The following is a 21,553-nucleotide window of genomic DNA, read 5'->3' as shown; positions in this document are numbered from 1 at the left end:
AGTGTAGCATGATTTATTTTGAGTTAAAGAAGAAACCCTCTGTCTCTCCTCCTCATCTTCTTTGATGATTATTTATCTGTCACTTTCCATCCGCTGCGGCGCCAAAGTTGTCAACCCGAATTCATCGCTAATCTCCTACGACTCTATGATGTGCTCTTTACACTGTCACCAGGTTCATGACTTGGACCAATGAATGTGGTAGAGAGAGGGGTTTCAATGGCGGAACTAACACCCGCAGCGGCGTCAACCACCGTCACTGTCGTTGTCTCCGGCACCGTCTAGATCTCCCATGGCGGCCAGATCTCCACCAACGTCGCCGGTCTCGTCGCTTTGGGCCGTACAGCCGAAGAGCTTGTACATCTGAAACCAGACCTGAAATTTGTGAGGCTGAATGTGGTGGCTTTGCTTTATGGGGGAAATGGTGGGTTTCAGTTTGAGGTTGGGAAGGTGATTGAGAGGGAAAGTGTGGAGCTTGGCGTGAGAACAAGAATGAATGGTTCCGATGTGTCGTCTGGATTGGGGGCATTACGCATGGGCCTGTTGTTCATGAATCAACAGTTTTACTTTTTTATGTTCTACCATTTGTGGCGGCTTATAGCTGCCACAACAAGTTCATCTTTAAAAAATACTTCATGTAATTTTCTGATGATTTATAATCGCCAAAAAAATAAATATTATTATAAATAGCCCTACGTAATCCATTAACGGTGGATTTGAAAAAAATAAAAAAAAAGATTAATTTTTTAAAAATTAAAAGAATAAAATCATAAAAGTTAAAAAAGTTAAGAAAAACATATTTTACTCTTTTTTAATAGTTTTTTCTTTTCTTTCTCCTTTTACCTATTTAAATACGTTAGTTTCTTTTTTTTTTCGCTCTTTCTCATTATTACATCTTTCAATTTTTTTTATTTTTTTCTTTCCCTCTTTAATTTTTTTTTTTATCATTATCTTTCCCTCTTTAATTGATTAGCTTTTTGTTTTCTAATACTAAGCTCTTCATTCCCATTAATTTTCTAATACGCTCTCTATAATATTATTGGGTTTTGCCATGCTTCCATATTGGTTGGCAGTGGTCAAATCATTGCCCTTGCCCCTGAAGCAAAGCTTCTCTGTCCTTTAAATTAAGACACAAAAATACGCGTGTCATGATCAGCATGAAATATAAATTACATTTTAAGAATATGTTTAGCTATATAACACGTTAATTTGGTGGTTTCTTGACTTTCTTCAGTTCATACGGGATATATGCACAACCGAATGTCTCCCAACCAAGTTGGGGATTACTATTGGCACTATCAAAATTATTATTAGCACTATCCACGTGAATATCTTTTCATGATATTTTCAAATTGTCTCCTCACATGAAACAAAATAGAAAATGTGTTTTCATTTAAGAGTAAAAAAAATTAAAAATAGAATCATGGTTCCATTGTGTAAGTGTAAAATGAAATCATGATTTTATTGTTAATTTTTTCACTCTCATTTGTAAAATGAAAACACATTATTGCTAGTTACACAAAGAAAGTGTGTTTCCATTATGCTATTTTTTTTTTCACCCCCATTTCTGCAATGGAAATATGTTTTTATTGTGTAACTAGCAATGTACAATGAAAACATTCCTTGTTATATTTTTTTCTAATGCATTGTGTGAAATGAGAACATGTTTCCATTGTATACCTGCAAACAAAAACATGTTTCCATTTTATAAGTTGTGTTGCAAAAAAAATAATTATGGAAACATGTTTTTGTTTTTATTTTTGTGGGTTAACCATAATAATTGAATTTTTAAGGACCTCATTAAAAATGACTTGCAACATAATATGCATGGCTTACAATAATTAGCAATTTAAAAAACTTTATATACCACATTAAATGAATAAAACATTAGCTAGAGTTTTACCAAGTGTCAAATGAATACAAATAACAATACTTAATATAAGGGGAGTTAATTGAACAATTAATCCTCAGTGATATTTACTACATATTGAGAACCTATAGTTGAATGAAACATCAATGAGTTGAATTCTTGTGTGTGTCACTAGTATGGTCTTTATCATGAATGGGTTTTATATGTGCAGTAGTATGTCTCCATTGTGGTGCAATAGGAAACAAGGGACAACTATCCTTCAAATACATTTATATTATCACAAAAAAATAGTATAGTTATGTTAGTTAACAAATCAATTAATGTTTACAATACTAAAATTTTTCTCAAGTAAATGTTGTATACTTGCACAAAGTGATTCTCGTTAACAAATTCAATTACAATAAGGAGTTGTTGTGCAACAAATGGTGTCAAACTCCGGGGTGAAAAGAAAGTTCAACTTTGGATCATAGATAAAGAAACCAATTTCATGTTTGAAGTTCCCAAATCAAATCTTGTCAAACTAGAGCCTATGATTCCTCACCTTGACTTAGTAAAGTTGTAATTGTCCTGTAACCACAATTTCTACCAGGTCTCACATCAATAATTTTTAGGATGTATTATTGCAATGTATTGGAAAATTTATCCATATAAGGGATGGTTTTTTCTGCTTTTTGTTACTAACATCTTTGCGAGCCACACTTGGAGTTTCCAAACTACCAATTATCGTGTTCATTTCATTGACTCACTCCCACATTGAAGGTGCACATTTAGTAAATTTTCACATACTTTAGTGCACCATTTATTTTTACTTTCTTTGGTATTTGAAAATGCAAGTTCACGAACCTTATTCTTCAATGTCATTTTCCCGCTCACATCAAGCTATGAAAATCTGTTTAACAATGCATCAACCCAATTTGTGAGAGTTAAGTCCCCCAAGAATCACTTGTGTCATCTATACCCCTAATGGATAACATTTTTCGATGCATATGAATGGACAATAATGATATTAAGCCACTGATATAGCTATACCTAGCATGTTCAAAGGCACACGATAGGCCATGAGTAGTTCTAAGTGTTCATCCACAAGCAACTGTCAACACCAATGGTTGTAATGCACTTCAACTTATCAAAGATTAAACTTTGTGCTTGTGTTGAAAAAAAGTTTCACAATCTCTTGTAAAATGGTGTATTGAACCTATGGTCAACCATGTTGATGCTTTTTCTGAGACAATGCCTTAAGTTTAGTGTGTTGCAGTATAAGCATGTTATTCATTGCATCCCAAGAAGTACATAAATCTCCAATGCTATCATGAAGCAACCTCTTCAGTCTTGCATGTGCTTCAATCCTGTAAAGCAATTTAGTATAATGACAACAAAAGATACATAACAAAAAAAATGTGAAACAAGTAATTAAAAAATGTGTGTATTAGTTGTTGTGTTTCCAAGATGCATAACACGATCAGTTCATGTTTTTACAAATCTCTCCTTATGATGCAATAATCATGTACAATAAACAGACTCTTAAAATATCGAATAACATGTGCACATGTTTGTAAAGCTTTATAACGGTTGCTCATATATTTGTTCATCAATATAATTCACCAAGCCTACATCCATCACAACCTCCCAATCTTCTGCCTTATTCATAAGCATCTTGCATTTTGCTCTAACATTCTTAGAAATGTGAAATTAACATAACAAGTTGGTTTAAAAAGAGAAGACAACCTCCAATGTATTCATCAAAGCAAGATCTCTGTTAGTGACAATCACCTGAGGCAACACATCATAATTCACAAACAATCCTTTGACCATATTTAAAGCTTATTCAAAATTGTTCGTCCTCTCAGATTGTAAATAAGAAAATGCAACAAAAAAACCATTTATATTGAAGTCACACTAACAATCTCCAACAACAGAAGATGATATTTGTTCGTCTTGTAAGTAGTATCATAAATCAACAATGTTGAGAATAAATTTAATAGCTTGATGGAATATGAATGATGCCACATTATATCTATGACAACATCTTGAGTGTCCACTCTTCTGAATTAACATACATATTGATCATGTTCTATCAACTTCAATAGATGTTGTACCTTCGTTCTTGGACCCTTTTGTCTGCACCAATATCTTTGTTGTTTATTGTATATGGTTTTGATGGTGGTTACATTTTTCGCATCTTGATCTTTGATTATCAACAAAATTTGACCAAACTTCACCACATTTTTTGTCATTTAATTAAGCATAGCTTTTCTTCACTACTTAAACAACCGGCATATGCATGTCCCAATAATGTTTCACTAACTTTGTTGTTATGAACACCACAAATAACAAAAATTTTACAACCTACCTCTTTGACAAACTTCCCCTTTAATTTAAACTGACATCCGCATTTTCTGGTTCCAGTACTCTTGCAGACTTACTTATCCTTGTATTGCTTGTACGTTATAAACTTAAGAGTTTAATCATTGAAATTGAATAAGTAAACAATTTAATTGGATTGGTCGAATGGTATGCATTATAAGCAAAAAGAATAGCTTGCAGATCTCTATTTTTTATTATCGTAAAAGAAAATTAGAATCATAGGATTAAATAAAGAAATTTCAAACTTTCTATTACACATATTTGTTTTTGTTACAACCGGTATTTGGGTATTTTTGTTTGAGTTGTATGAGATGAAATTCTCATATATGGTTCTCCATTTTCATAACTCACTACAACATAGATTTTCCTCCCATTATCTAACCTATGAATGGCAAGAACAAATCCAAGACTCTTCCCTAAATCTCGAACCCAACACAACAAATCATCTCGATTTTCAAAAACCTAAAAAACAAAATATTTTCCTTCACTTAAGTAACATACACACACAAATATAAAATAAATTGCCAACTAATCAGCATACCTCATTAGTCGTGAAATGATTGGAAAAGTCAAGGGTAATCAATTTGGGGGGTCAATGTCCAATCCATTGTCAGGATCTTCATGTTGATTTCCCAAACCATCATGATTTGAAAACATTTCACCTAATTGATTGGAATGATCAAAATCATTTTAGGCATCATCATAGATGTTTCCAAAACCACGAGGAGTTGTAACTTCATAAGAAAAAATGTATTCCAATCCATGCGTTCACTGCAAAGAACCATTCATGAAAAATCATAAAAAAGACACAAAAATATTGGAGAAAGGAAAAAAAATACTAAACATAATCATGATTTCGTTGTGTGTGGAAATTAAAAAAAATATATGAAATTGTGATTCCACTGTGTCTTTAAGACAACAGAATCATGATTCTGCTGTGTAAAAAAATTACCTACGTTGAATGGTTTGATGAGAAAGAAGAGAAGAGGTGGAGAAATGAGAGAGGAAGGGAGAAAGGTTGCGGGTGTTGTGAAAGAGGAAGAGAAAAGTGAAAGAGGAAGGGAGAAGGATTGGAGTTATAGTAAAAAAGGGAGAAGGGTAAAATGGTTAAACTGCTATAACTGGTAATACCAATAGCAAATTTGGCAATGACAATAACAATCCCTTTGTTTCTTCCCGAGTCCATTGAACAATGCGTCCATAAGCTAAATCAATGTAAGGGTCATGGCCCATGTTATCAAACTCGAGTGACTCTTGTCTAGAATATAATTTTTGAAGAGAAAACAAATACGTAAATATGATAAAATTTGAGAAAATAGTTTAGATATTGAAATGTAAAATAGTTTTACATTTTTTATTCAGTCCCAAACTATATCATGTATTGTAAATTTATTATTGACTTTTACAATAATTAGTTAAAATGGTGGTTGAAGGGAGAAAGGAGAGAAAGAGACTATACATTCAAATCTATCTTACAAACAAAAACTAACATATTAACAATTAACATTAAATTTTTTAAAAAAACTACTTAAAATTTTTTATACTAATATTACATAGTTTTAAACTCACAAAACTTTAGAAATAAAAAAAATCTAGAATTTAGTAAAATAATTCCTAAATAACACAATTGTACTTATAAGATAAGATTACAGTGATATAAGATTAAATTAGAATTCTAATACCTTTGATAGGAAGAAGATGCTGACCCAAATATAAGGTTGGGTAAGCCCTTGCTTTAGGGCTCCCAAAACTAGTTTTTTTTATTATAGGTATTTTTTGTGTGTAAGATTTTAAATTTTCTGTATTACTCTACTTCAATTAATAAATTGTCTTTTAATATATCAATTCTTTCCAAATTTAGAATCCTTACTCATTAACTTTAAATTAAACAAATTGTCTCTTAATATATTAGTTTTCACCAAATATATGCTCATGTTCTTGAAAATGAGAAAAAATATTATGCACTAACAGTCATCTAATCACAATCCACTATATATGATAAGTTTGTTGACTTTTATGATAATTATCCTAAAACCTAAAAATCATATCAACGATGATTTGTGATTGAATAACAATATAAAATTATTTTAAGCTTAAAAGTATGTTAGGCTCATCCTAGAAAAAAAGGTGGGAATTCAACAGAGAAAAGAGGTGAGAACGATTTGGAGAACAAGGAAAGTGGGGTGTGAAGAATAAGGTTAAGGGTTTTTTTTTCAAATAAAAAGAAGTATTATAGGTAATAAAAATATTAGGTTATTGCTATATTTACTCTTTTTTTGGCTAAGTACACTCTCTTTGCCTTTTCTAAATTTGAATTATTTAAATAACCTTTCTTTTTTCAAACCTTATTCTCTCTCTTGCACACTCCCTCTTAATTTCATAGTAACAACACATCCTTCCTCTTTCATCACACTCTCTCTTCTATTTCACTTCTTTCATCCCCATTTGATCTCGTACTCCAGTCTCTCTTTATTCCTCTCTTACTCAATCTCTTTATTCCTTATTTTATTTTTTCACTCGCATAACACCATTAATGTTTCTCATTTTATATATGCAACAATGTATGGCTAGATTTTAAAATTTTCCAAGTTGTTATAGCGGAATGCTTCTTAGAGTTATCCAGATTGAAGGATTGATATCAATTATATGCTTTATCCACTTCAATTGCTTCATTATTGTGCAATTTTTTCCCTTTATATAGAGCTTTTAATGGTTTTAGTGTCCTACTTGAATTTTTTCAATTTTTTTAACATTTAGAAAGTACTTTCCAAAATACAAAACAATCATTTGAAAAGTACTTTCTAAATCATAATTTTATTTTTTAACACTTTGGAATGTACTTTCTAGAATACAAAAATAATATTATAGAAAGTATTTTCCATAATGTTAAAAATAAAATTGTGTTCCAAAAAGTACTTTCCAAAATAATAGTTATGTATTGACGTTATGGGTATAAAGGGTATATATGATAATAAAAATTAGAAGAAAAAAAATAATGAGAGTGTACTTAGCATATACAAAAGGGTAAAAGATATACCAAAAGTCATTTATTAAAGCCGAAGTCAAACAAATTTTGGACCTGCACTTTGTAAAGCCCAATTTAGATTCAAGTGAGACCCCACTCACCCAAGGCATGCACCTTTATGGCAGACAAACTAAATTATCCCAAAGTATATATACAAGGGAGTTGTTATTAGCCCTAGCATGCTTTCCTATTGACCCCAACCTCTCTGCGAAAAAGTCCTTTTGCACCTCTATCCTGCACCACCACCCTATCCCATCTCCTTCATGCTATGCCACCACCAGTCCCCATCATCCCTGCCACGCAGAGCCCCTGCTTGCACGCAATCTCCACCCGTGCATAATCTCCACCTTTGAGGCTCTACAAGCGCAACTCCTCTCCACCATCACCGTGTCATCGTGCACATTCACCGTTGTGCACTCCTCTGCCATAACGAAATTGCATTTTCGCATGGATATTTGACTGCACATAGTCGTGATTAATTGTATAATGAAATTGTGTTTTTGTTGTATATATTTTTCACCCCCACTTAAGGGGGTGTCACAAAATATAACAACAGAATCACAATTTTGATGTTATGTTTGGGGTGAGAAAAACTAAGGTGGGGAGGAGGAGGGGCTAAAAATTGGTGCACAACGGAATCATGATTCTATTGTGCATTTTGTTCAACAGAATCACAATTTTGTGTAAAGGAAACTTTTGGAAGAGAAAAGGTTTCAGCTCCTTGATAGGAGCCAAAAGCAATTTTAATGGGACAAATAGTAACTTCCTATATACAATATAGAGCACTGCCAAGCCCAATTGGAGTAGAAATTCAGACATTTGAATTGTCATTAAAGCTTTTTTTGCCCCATAAAAATCAAGCAGCACGAGTGAAGGAAGAAAAACCCCTAATTAACATCACAACAATGAGTATTTAGACATATTTTCTCTAGTTGTCTAAAGTATTAACAAAAAATTATTTTAGTTTATTTGTGATATTTTACTTGAAAAATACTGAGAATTAAGATAAATCATTTAATGTGCATGGTCACGAGTTGGATTTTCATGGCAATCATTACTAGGCTGTTTTGTTATATATGATTGGTAATTCATATGCTTTTTGATTCCATATTATTAGAGATAAAAATTAGTTTAGTTGGTTGCAAGTTAGTTATTAGTTTAGTTTGTTACAATTTAGTTTAGTTAGTTACGAATTAGTTTAGTTAGTTACAAATTAGTTACAAGTTTAGCTATATAAGACTCAATGTACTCATGTAAAAATTGATTTCACTCATTTTGAGCATTATCCAAATTAATATTGAGTTTCTCTTTTCTCTCTTTTTTATCTCTCTACCATGAATTTTAACATGGTATCAGAGTAATATCAACCTCCACCCATATTTTTTTCCGCTGTTGCTTCATCCCCATTCCCAGCCCTGCTTCTTGCATTTCCACTCACGCAAGCAAGGCGGAATAGCCAACCACCCACTCTATGAACAACTTCTATCTGCACACGTGTCATGCCTCCACGTGGCCACACCCATCAATCAGTTGTCGCTCATCGACGGACAATTATCACAGTCCCATCATCTCCTCCGTACTTATTCCTCACACCATTCTTGTTTCCTCCTCTTCACCTTCTCCACCTCTACGATGTTGTTAACACCCCTGGCATCACTTCTGATATAAGTCACATCGACACTGGCACTATCATTCTAGGGATTTTTTTTTTGGGGCAGCAATAGCTTAAGGATGCACTTATAGGCATGGACTTGGTGATCATCCCTGCAGGTGTTCCTCATAAACATGGGCTGACAAAAGATGATCTCTTCAATATAAATGTTGGAATTGTTAAAACATTGTGTGAAGCAATTGCCAAGTGTTGTCCTAAAGCCATTGTCAACGTGCTAAGCAATCCAGTTAACTCCACGGTCCTGATTACAGCCGAAGTTTTCAAAAGAGTTGGTACTTACGATCCCAAGAGACTTTTGGGAGTCACTATGCTCGATGTTGTTAGAGCCAATATGTTTGTGGCAGAAGTTCTGGGTGTTGATCTAAGGTATGTGGATGTCCCAATCATTGGGGGACATGTTGGAATCACAATTTTACCTCTTCTTTCTCAGATTAAACCTCCTTGCTCTTTCACCCTAAAAAGAAGTGAGTACCCTTCCTCAACAATATTAACTAGTTGAAATTTGATAACAGCAATAGCTTTTTCATCTAGTAAGGATGTGTTCTCAGAATTGATAGTTCTTGACTCCAAATGAAGTTTGTGTAAGTTTCTCCATGTTTAGCATTGTCCAATTTCTGCCAACAAGGTGTTTGATTAAATGCTTCTGAAGATTTTGGCTTATTGTTAGGCTTGTTTTGATGATTTTAGCTTCTGCCATGTGTGGTGGTTAAGCATTGTTCATTTGTTAGCTTCTGTCATGAGTGGTTAAGCCTTGGTTATTGTTGGTTCACAAAGTGCTTGTGAAAAGTCCTTGTAGAAGACAAATTTTGTGATTCTTCTATTTTGTTGATGTAAGCTTTTGTCTGTGGTGATTAAACATTGTTTAAGCTTTTGCCATGGATGGTTAAGCATTGAATCATTTTTTTGCTTCTGCTCTTGATGGTTAAGCCTCGTTGCTTTTTCCAAGTGGTTAAACTTTGAGGTATAGTTTATGCTTGGTAGTTAAGCTTTGATAGTTTCCTGGATTGATGATTTGAGCTTTTGTCAAATGGACTTGTTGCTGATTTTGCTTGATGGTTAAACTTTGATACTAGCTTTGGACTCTTGGAAGAAGATTGAGAAAGTCAAAATTGGTCGAAGATTTTTAGAAGTTTTTTTTTTGGCTTATGTATTTCCGGCACGTTTAGCTATATTCTAAGTTTTCAATTTTTTTTCCTTTGATGTTGATGTATTGTCTTCTCCAAGCTAGAAGTGTTTTCAACACCTTCCAGCTTGCGGGGGGTATTAGAGATAAAAATTAGTTTAGTTGGTTACAAGTTAGTTAAAGATTAATTTAGTTGGTTACAAATTAGTTATTAGTTTAGTTTGTTACAATTTAGTTTAGTTAGTTACAAGTTAGTTATTATAACATCCCATTTTCTGTAAACTAATTTAAAAATGATTGTTATTTGTAAATAAATAGAGTTTTAGAAAAAATAATGAGGTTTTTATAATTAAATAAATAAGGAGAAATAACTTTATTAATTAAAATAATGGTTTGAGAGAAAATAAAAAGGGTATTCATTTGATAGGAAACTAGACAGACGCCCGTTCCGATGCACGAGCTAATACTACTATTTGAATATTGATAAATTGGAATTATTAATACATGTGTAAAGTTTAATAATGATGTTTATTTGTATGATCATAATGTTGAGGTATTTGTAGAAAAAAAAGTAAAATTGTATAGTATGAATTTTTAACTAACCTAATTGTATGGTAGATTGTTGGATGTTGTTGTTGTGAATCCCATTAGTGTGATGTTGTTGTAATGAAAGAGAGACTGAACAATTAAAAGAGATGAATCAGTTGATTACATTTGTGGATAAGTTTATTGATGATTTAATAATCATAAGAACAACATTGGTAGTATATATAACAGTATGCACCTAATAAGGGGTAAATTTAAATGAATATACTTTAGTGGGAGTGATGTAATGGCAAATTTGCAATAGTTGTCTTGGTTTTGATATGCTGCAACATAAAGAAATAAAGGTATTAAATGAAGTTAATAGTAGATTGCAGCATAATCAAATTGCATTAGAGTGGTGTTGTTCAAAGCAGTGTAAGTAATGGTAAAGTAAAAAACGTAGTATATTGTATTTGTAGAATGCTTGGGCTGCAATATTGAAGCAATCACACTTGAAGCCACTGCTAAAACAATGCTACCATTAGAGCGTATGGCAGATGATAAAGTTTTCCAGACAAAGGTCTTGCTAGTGCCACCATATCCATAGAGAAAATAAACTTCGCTTGATTGAGTTGCAATCATATGCATAATCTTATAAAAAATAGAAGTCTGCCCATCTGCATTTAGTAATGTATACATTAAGTATTAGTAGTATGGATTGTTGGGAATGAATATTGTTTTAAGAAAAACTAAAATATGATGTAAATACCTGTCAGTGAGTGATAACATCTACTAAATTAAGCGGCCAAAATGTCCTTGTCAAAAGCAAGTTCATTGTATATGAGCTTATTTTCGTGTGGGTTGGCAGCATATCCTATTGGGTATGACATTGAAGGGAAATTTCCGTGCGAGTTGGCAGCATATCCTATTGAGTAAGATCCCGTCCATGATGGTACATTTTATTAGAATCCATCCAAGTTGTAAACATTGATTCTTTGATTGTACTCTTAGATAGCACTGAACCAATTTGCTAACTATCTTTCTAGTAAATAGATTGTTGATTTTCAAGGTGGAAATAAAGACATTCAACTGCTGGTGCACGTCCATGCATTGGGAATGCAAAAATCTTCCGACATGCCTCAGGGGGCGACACGTACCTGGTGAATGAATAATAAAACATATACACATGTATGTATGCAAATAACATTAACCAAACAAACATTTGAACAAAATATGATATCCCATATACATATTATGATGGCATATTATTATATATGGTATGCCATATATGGTTAGCACAAAAATAAGTTTGAATTACAAACAATATAGGTAATGGTTTGTATGTTTGATAAAAGGGATAGATGTACATTGATACTTCTTCAAAAAGTGAGCATGTTGGAACCTATACGAACGTTGGTATAGTTAAACATATAGTACATTATTATTTGTTAAAATGGGAATTAATATGATGAAAAAGAAGTCAATCAAAATTTAGATGGTTACCAAATGTAGGATGTCTTTTTTATATTATTTGAGTGTGTACTAAAAAGAAGTCAATGAAAATTTAGATGGCTACCATACGCACGGCTCACTCCGTTTTGCTATGCCTTTTATATATATAATGAAATTGCAATTGGATTAAAAAGTAAAATATGTCAAAAATTATAAAAATGATAAGAAAAAGTATAAAAAATCTCAACTATTTTTTGGTGAATAAAAGGAGTACGATCTTCTCCATCACTAAAAAAACACATCTCCATTTCTACTTTCTTTCCTTTACATAATACATTATTAGTGTTACATCCTCTTGCATGTATTTATTTCTAGTTATCTTTTTCTTTTCAAGTTTTATAAAACTCTCATTTTGTCCTTGTTTAAGCGATGTGTCAACAATATAGGATTATTGGAGTCATATACTTGGACCAACAATTTATTTATTAAAAAAATGAATGGAAATGACTTATAAACTTTGATAATTTTACTCTTCTCAACTATAATTGAATAAATGAATATATTGGGCACAAATTATATTGTTATTTAATCACAAAATTATCATATATGATAAATTTAATAATTTTTATAATAATTGTTATAGGTTATACTAAAACTTTGATAAGAAATCAAACTTTTGAATAAACTTTGATATAAAATTTTTTATACTACTTAAATTGTTGTATCTATTATATAAAATCTGTTATACTACTAAAAACTGTTGTATCTATTATTATATTTCGTATGGATAAGGAGGTCATCACACACACACATACACACACATGTTGACAAATTTTATGATTGATTAATGATATAAAAACTTTTACAGAAATTAAACTTTTAAATAAAATTTCATATAAAATTTATTATATTATGAAAATTGATATATCTATTATTATATTTGAAAACAAAATTAAGCATATTTTTTATTCAATATATTTTAAAAGCAAAAAAGTTGATAGGGTGCAAAGTGTTGGTAAGGAAAAGAGTGTGTGGAGTGGAGAGTGAAGATAGACGATAGAGAGTAGGCTATGGCTATGGCAGAAGAAGAAAAAAAGAAGCGTAGTAGCAGAAGTACACTACTAAAAAAAAAGCTTTCTACATCGCCCAATTAACATCGGTTATAGCTAAAACCGATGTTAACAAAAGTGCGGTGGCATTTTTGTAAATAAGTAGACTTAGTTAACATCGGTTTTTCTAAAATCGATGTTAACTACTCCCTAGTAACATCGGTCATTGTTGTTTCAAAATTCAAACTGGTCCTGCGGTCATTGCTAGAAAGTCAATTGTGCTGAAGCCTCGAACTCAGGTATTTATATGTTTCATTCGAAAACTAATTTGAAATTTTTGTTGTATGCATTACTGGTATATTTGTAACTTATGTTATGCCTGTCTACATGACCTTTCTTTCATGGGACTGATATCTTGATGCCTCTCTACATGACCTTTTTTTTTACTGGACTGATATCTTTTAAGTATTGACTGTGATTTTGGCTCTTAGAACTTGTTAATTGTTAGTGTTGAATGGTTTTGTATTTTTATATTTTTATGAACTGTGCAATCACACAATTGTAAGACCCTTTAAGGGCGACGAGTATTGTGATGGGATCCGCTATAGGAACTCAACGAGTTAAAATTATTTTGAAAACAATTGAATAGTTGTGTGTATTGCATAGTTCATAGGTAAAGTGTATATGATTCATGGGGTGTGATAGCATGATACTTTATAATTATACCATTGTGATTGAGACTGAATATATGTGATAAATTGAGTATGTATTGACTCGTAATATATGTGTGCATTGAGATATTGTGTGCATTGAGTTATGAGCTATGAATTGTACAATCACACCTATAAGACCCTTTAAGGGCGACGAGTTAATGCACGACGAGTATTGTGATGGGAACCACTGTGGGGACCCGACGAGTTTAATCACAAGCGCGACGAGATAAAATATTTTGAGAACAATTGAGGTGTCGTGTGTTTTGTACAGTTCATAGAAAGAGTCTGTGTGCTAAAATGTTTTCTGGGTTGGACCTGAATCAGGAGGAAGAGACCCTAACGGACTCTTCGGAGTGTAGGCCTTGGGGGTAAATACACCCGGTTTGAGTGCTCCTTTAAGCCTATGTTGATCCCATATGGTTGGAGCATTCTCGCAAAACAGCGTGACCCTGACTGGTCTCCCTATGATTTTACCTAGTGAGAGTGACCTGATTTACTAGTGTGTGGTTTGTCTTGTCATGTACTCCTAGGCGCCCGACGAGGTTTTTCACTGACATGGTACCACATTGCATATAGGATTGAGTCTTAGTGTATATGTTGCATAACGCTTGTGTATTGATCGATATTGATTGACTTGGTGATATTGTGTTTTGATCCTTGAGTACGTGAATGTTGTGAAAATGAATGAGACGTGTTGTGTTGTGATGTGATGTTGGGCGAAAAAATGATGAAATGACGTAAGTTATGTTTAAGTAAGTTTTATTTTGTTTATATGATATTTATATCTACATGATGTCTTGTTTCTCTCCATTAGTTAGGAATGTGATAACTCACTCCCTGTGTGTTATTTGTGTTTGGATCCTGTGATGATCTCGAACCTTGTGTTCGTGGGAGCAGATAAATAGGTGGATGAATACGAAGAACCTCATGCTAGAGGACACGTAAACACAATGCTCTGATAGGATGTGACATTATCGTATAAGTTTCTATATTAATTGCATGAAGTCTCGGACGACCTTATTTTGAGCCGAGATGATTTATTATTTACTTGGACAAGTTTTATTATGATGTTAGAAAAGTGAATGTGAGCCTTTTACCCTTTTAAAAGGCTTATATTTAAATGTGTTTTAAAAATTTTAATTAAATTTGATTTCTTATTTCTTTTATTATTAGTACATATATATGTGATGGGTAGAAGGTGTCACAGTTACAAGTTTAGCTATATAAGACTCAATGTACTCATGTAAAAATTGATTTTGCTCATTTTGAACATTATCCAAATTAATATTGAGTTTCTCTTTTCTCTCTTTTCTATCTCTCTACCATAAATTTTAACACATGAACTGATTTTTCAAGTAAAATGCGGTATAATACTTTACTACTTTATATATTACTCCACATTTAACCTTTGTTTTGAGAGTTGATAAAAAAAAAAACCGTTGTGTTGAGCAAATTCATCCATCAAGCGTCTACTTGTGTTATTTGGTTTTTTGAAAGTTTGTGTATATATAATTTATTTTCGAATCTGTTAACTTATTTATGATAAATTAGTTGTTATCTTTATCTAGCAATGTAATTTAAAAAAAAAATCAATTTTGTGACAATGTAATCCATGGATTATCAATTTCTTTACTAACTTTTCAAATTTGGTCAACTTGGTTCCTAAAGATTAATTTGTCATGAAGTTAACAAATTCAGGGACTAAATTATATATGTGTGAATTTTCAGGATTAAATCAGCACAAGTTACTTTTTGAGGATGGAATTATGTATTTATTCTTCAGTATTTTTTTTTCGATCCTAGTATCAATTTTATACATAACTAGTTATTAGTGGTTGTTATGTTATATTAATGCTAACTTTTGAATGGGTAAAATTTATGTTATTAACAAGTTACTTGCTAGTTACATAAGTAAAATGATGAAAATTGCTTGATTATTGCTGTTTTCAACTTTTCATAGAGGGATACTTGTCCGTCTGATTAATGTTGGCCTTAGATAAGTTCTAGGTTATTTTGGAATCAACTCTTATTTTCTTAATATTTAAATGATATTTATTAATAACTATTAATTAACACTACACTTAAGGGAAAACATTTTGTTTTCGAGTTCAAAAGTGAGTTTCTTTTTCTCGTCTTTTCTCATTTTTGGTGGGTTAATAATGGGACTTATGATCTTGATGGCGAATAAATTCTTGTTAGTGTTGTCTACTTTTTGCAAGTTTCTTGAAGAAAACAAATTAGTATACCGTACTATAGTTCTACAAAAAATAATGGATAAATTCTTAGGTGGGACAAAAAAATATGATCGTATATCATTGCGTGAGTTTCTATATTGGATTCAAGACCAATCAGACACAAGTTAGCTTTTTGTTCATTTTTTACTCTCTTCTTTAGTATGAACACCTTAAAACGGAACATCTTGGTATGGTCGTAACGGCTTGCTCGATGCTTGAAACTTCATCTATCCATTAATTTGGAGACCTAGCTATACACTTGGATTTTGTCACATTCAATGAAAGATACTATATTGAATAAGAAGTTAATCTTCTGTAACATGATAACTTAAGATTTAAATCTCTATTAAAACATATACTCATTGCTCATATTTAGTATTTAATTGCTTTTCGAACAAGATTATATATAAAAAATAATTGTGAGAAGAGAGAGACAGATCTAATCAATCAAAGTGATAACAAAGTGTTACAAATTTTTATTTAATTAGTGGATGACAAAAAAAGTATTTTATATGTGGTAGAAACCTATAGTACTAACCTTACATTTTTTTAGGAGTCCTAATTATATATAAAAGTTATATCTTATGAGTCTTTTTTTTTTAATAACGGCTACATGTCACATTATTACGTATATGGTCTTTAACAATATTTTTTTTCTAATATTTCGTAATTTTTTTGATAATATTTAAAAATTATCGTCAAATGTGAATAAATGTCAAAAAATATATTAATAGTATTTATTTATATATAACAACATTTTAAATGTTGATAAAAAAATTAGTAATATTTTTATTAATCGACGTTTGTCTGTCTGTTATTTTCGACAAGTTTGAAAAACTTGGTCTCATCACATTCCCAAACAGTGAAACCCTTAACCACACAAACAATTTCTTATATCACCACATACTCTTAAACTCATAATGTGCATCTACTAACAGATCAATTTTCATTAAATAAAAAAAGTATATTAGTGGAAACAAAATTAACAGTTAAACATTTTTTCCTATTAGTATGGAAAAAAATCCACCAAAAATGTATTGTTTTTCGATGAATGTCCAATAAGCCGAAAGAAAGAAAACTACAACAAAGCTAGCTGAACCCGTACAGTCAAAAGTACATGGCAAAACACGTACAATTAATTACACAAAGAATCTTTTTTATCCGTACACAAAAATGAATATACAAATATCTCCTTTTTTTTACTGTTAATTAAACGATACTGTATTAGAATTCAACTACTTTACCAACAGAATTTTCAGCGCAATAGAACTTTCATCCTTAGCTAACAAAGCAAAAATATACACAATTTATCAGGATCGTGCAAAAGGGTTAAAAAAAAATATTTTAGGCCCCTAAATTTTTTTTATTATTAACTATTAATAAATTTTAACTGATGAAAATAAAATAATTTAGAATCTCTTTCTTTCCTAAAAATTAGTCAATCAATATTATCTTTTTAAAAATTAACCAATATCACAATAAATGTCATTTAAAATATTTTATTTATCCCAAAAAAGTAACTCCCTATTAACTTTCCTTTAACCCATCCCAATTCCCTAACTAACCTATCTCACTCTTCAGACTCCATTCTTCATGTTTTTTCATCTCCTCATCCTTCATGTTTTTTCATCTCCTCATCTTCTGTTCATAAAAAAAATCTATTCTTCTCCTTCCCTTGAATGAAACCTATTGTCTATTGATCAAATTTTGTCTCTGCGGCTCAACCTCTCTAGATTTGACATCGTCTAAATTTTGAACGCCTATAAACCGCATAAACATGTCAAATCCAGAGAAGTTGAGCCTTTCAGAATCCAGACTCTGGGATCCATAAAAAAAAGTTTGGTAGAACGATTCATTTCACGGGAATGACTCTGGGTGCGCAGCAATACAACACGTATCACGTAGCACCCTTGCGCCTAACACAACATCTAAACAACAAAATCTCTGTTTGTTTCCAATTTCAGGTTCTATCGTTCTGTTTATCGATCATCATTTTCTATATTTATTTTAGAGTTTAGTTTATTTAGATTTCTTTAATATTTAGTTAATTTTTTTATTTTGATTATTTACAAAAGAAAATGTCAAATAGAAAGTATGAATTTGGTTATGAAAAATTGAAGAAAAAACAAAAAGTTGAAAAGCTAATTGAATCTCAATGTGGTGCCCTTGATAAATTTGTTATTATTCATAAAAATGACGCAGAAGCAAGTTCAATAGGTGAAAATGTGATAGAACAACCACTGATAGATCATACTGACAACGAGAAAAATGTTATAGAACAACTACCTATAGATAATACTGACAACGGTTTAGAACAACCACCTAGAGATGATACTGACAATGATGAAAACATGATAGAACAACCACTTATAAATAATACTGACAACACAAATAGTCATAATTTCAATCAAGAACTAGAATATAATATTTTAGAAATAGGAGTAGAAGAGAATGTTGAGCATAATAACACTTCTAGTGAAGTACCTACAAATATTTATGACCCAGGACTATGGAAAAATATTGATGGAAAATTTAGAGATTTAATGATAGAAAAGGGTCTTATCAGACATGACAATTTTCAATATCCAAAAGATGAAAATAATAGATATTTTTATTCATCATGTTATCATCGAACACTGTCAAATGGAGAAAAACATGATATTTGAAAGACTTCTTTAACATTTTTGCCTTAGACTCCAAAATGTCTGTACATGACCATGTAGCTTATGGATTGAAGACTAAGAAAAATATGTATTTTAAAATTATTTTTAACCTACTCTTTATTATTTATAGAAACTCTTGTGAAATCTATTAAATGAACTTATTGAATAAGAAGTGAGATTTACCTTATTTTATGGGACTAACATAATTTTAACTAATAACAAAAAATGTATTAAAAACAGTATATAAAAATAGTATTCCATTATATATATTTTGCTAAACAACAAGTTCTGCATTAAATATTTATTTTGCTTGACAGGTTGCTGACATAAATAGTACCAAGCAAATAAAGTCTTTGTATTAGTTTTAATATGTTAAAAAATAAAGGTTGTATTATATTTAATAGTGACGTTTTGTTTTAGACATAACAATGTTTCTTTAGCAATTAGCATAAAATGAGCATAGCTAAAAAGAGTGAGGTCAACACGAAGAAATATGAAACTAATAAAAGGCTTCAAAAATTGAATTCATCAGAGGGTCCCACGATCTCTTGAGGCTCTACTGTCGTGGCACCTCAGTAACGAAATTGATTGACATGTCTTACACTGATATAGGTAGAAGAAATAGAGTATAAAAATTAAGTAATCTAACCAATAATACAAAAAAAAAAAAAATGTTTGTCTCACATCTATATGAGTGTATGAGAGGGATGAAAAAAAGAGATAAGAAGAGAATGATAAAGAAGAAGAAAAACAAAAGAAATGTAATAGATGGTATGTTAGATAAAGTTTATATTATTAATAATGTAAAAACATAATATTTATATTAATGATTTAATTTCTTTTAGATAAAGTTTATTTTACTCGAAATAAATTAAAGCTAGCAACTAAACATTTCTTTTTCTCAATGAGGGCATGGTATTTTTTAACATAATTTGTTTTTTTAACCACTCCAAACGTAGGTAACTAAAGGCACACCTTAGTTTTTTTTTTTATTTCTCATTATATATAAATTAGGTTATCTTTACAGCGTACTTTAAATATTCTTTTTTACTTCATTAACTAATACTGAAAGTGATTACAACTATTTTTTTTAAAGAGTTTTGTAGTATTTTGGTTATTCCCACATTTTGTAACAACAATGAAATTTTACATGTTGTAACACTATTATTATTTGCAATATCTTGTGTATATTAAGAGCTGGTTTAATCGTTGCTGGCACAGCATTTTGTTCTTTATAGAGTTTCTTTGCTAGAACATGATGATGAAACACTTCAATTCAATAAAAGCCGGTCAATGTTTGGTGTGATTGGATCAAATGGTATTTTACTTGATATATAAAAATATGTCACTCATAAAGTACATATGGCAGAATAAGATGTACGGTTGAATCAATATTTTATTTCACTTGCATGATATATATTGAACTTTGGATTCAAGGGTAAATAAATTAACATGGCGGCAAAAATAGTTAATGTTTGAATGTAACTAGCTTTGTATAATACAAGTATAGAAGCTGGCCGGCGGAGTCTTTCATGCACATATGCCACTTTTTGTAACATTATATTTTTCTAGTTTTTGTCATTCTTGTTATTCTAAGCACATTGGTGCAATTTCTCTCTCTTTCTATGTATGTATACATATATTTGTGTCATTCTTGCAATCTCATACCTTCCAATTGAGTTTGAAAGAGTGTTTTGAGGATTTGGAGAGATTATCAGACCTCTCTGAGAGGTAATTTCTGGTAATGCTCACAACTTTTATGGGGGGTCACATAGAACCAAAATTTTAGTTATACATTGCATAAAGTCTTTTGGGTTCATACACATCATCCGATGGTTTAGGAATCACCATGTGAACTAGGAAAGTTGTAAATTTGTATCTCTATCTTTAGTTTCAGAAATTGTTTTGTTATCTTAACTACAATTTGTTTTGGGGCATTGGCACATCTTATATTTTGTTGCTATAGTTCATCATTCTACATTTAAACGATTCTAATTGTGACTCAGCTCCAAAGTGTATATTGTTTTGCTGGGAAGACAGTAGAAGATTAAGCAATTTCAGAAAATGGGAGAGGGGTCCGTGGAACTTGAGGCTATTGTAAAGGAAGCTGTTGATCTGGTATGTGAAACAAATAATTGAAAATTAAAATGTCCTGAGTTTTATTTATTTTTGGCATAGTCTGTCAATCTAGAATTTATTTATTCCTCCTCCATTTGGAGCTGAAAACATATTCTAGTTTCTTGCATGCAAATTCTCAATGATTACTTCAATTTCGAATTTTGTTGATTAATCAGTTGGGAAATTACTCAGAAGTTATTTTGCTCTTGTTAGAAAAATAGTGTTTGAATTTCTTGTTGCTAACTTGGAAAAGAAAATAATCTATCTACATGAAAGCACAGATGAGAAGAGTAGATTGCATAGTTTTTTGTTATGTGAAAAGGAGGAGGAAGACCGAGAAGAACTTTAGAGAAAGATATTAAAAGGAATCTCATGATGAATAATATTTTTAAGGATTTGGTCTTTAACCAAGTCCATGTATGATTCATGTATCCAACCTCACTAGATGAGATAAGACTTTTGTGGTTGTATTATGTGTCATTTTTATGTATTTTTCAAGTTCAAATCCAAAATATGAAGAAATGGAAAAGTAGGACGATTTTTTTTTTAATTTACTTCTATGATATTTATTAGGACATAGGAGATGAAAAACACTATCAGTATTAGACATTTGTTAACTTGGAATTCGTGCTATGTAGGAGAACATTCCTCTTGAGGAAGTTTTTGATAATCTCAAATGCACAAGAGAAGGTTTAAGCTCTGAGCAAGTACAACAGAGGCTTGACTTGTTTGGATACAATAAGCTTGA

At 31.2% G+C, this 21,553-nt stretch overlaps 1 pseudogene; it reads left to right on the top strand.

Annotated features, from left to right (window-relative positions):
- Nucleotides 1-8,755: 8,755 nt before the first annotated feature.
- Nucleotides 8,756-9,427, top strand: LOC100806893 (malate dehydrogenase, glyoxysomal-like; annotated as a pseudogene).
- The last annotated feature ends 12,126 nt before the right edge of the window (nucleotides 9,428-21,553 follow it).

The sequence above is a fragment of the Glycine max genome, chromosome 7 (assembly GCF_000004515.6).
Source record: "Glycine max cultivar Williams 82 chromosome 7, Glycine_max_v4.0, whole genome shotgun sequence".
NCBI lineage: Eukaryota > Viridiplantae > Streptophyta > Magnoliopsida > Fabales > Fabaceae > Glycine > Glycine max.
The sequence above is the reverse complement of the archived record's forward strand: the minus strand, read 5'-3'. Positions and strand labels throughout refer to the sequence as shown.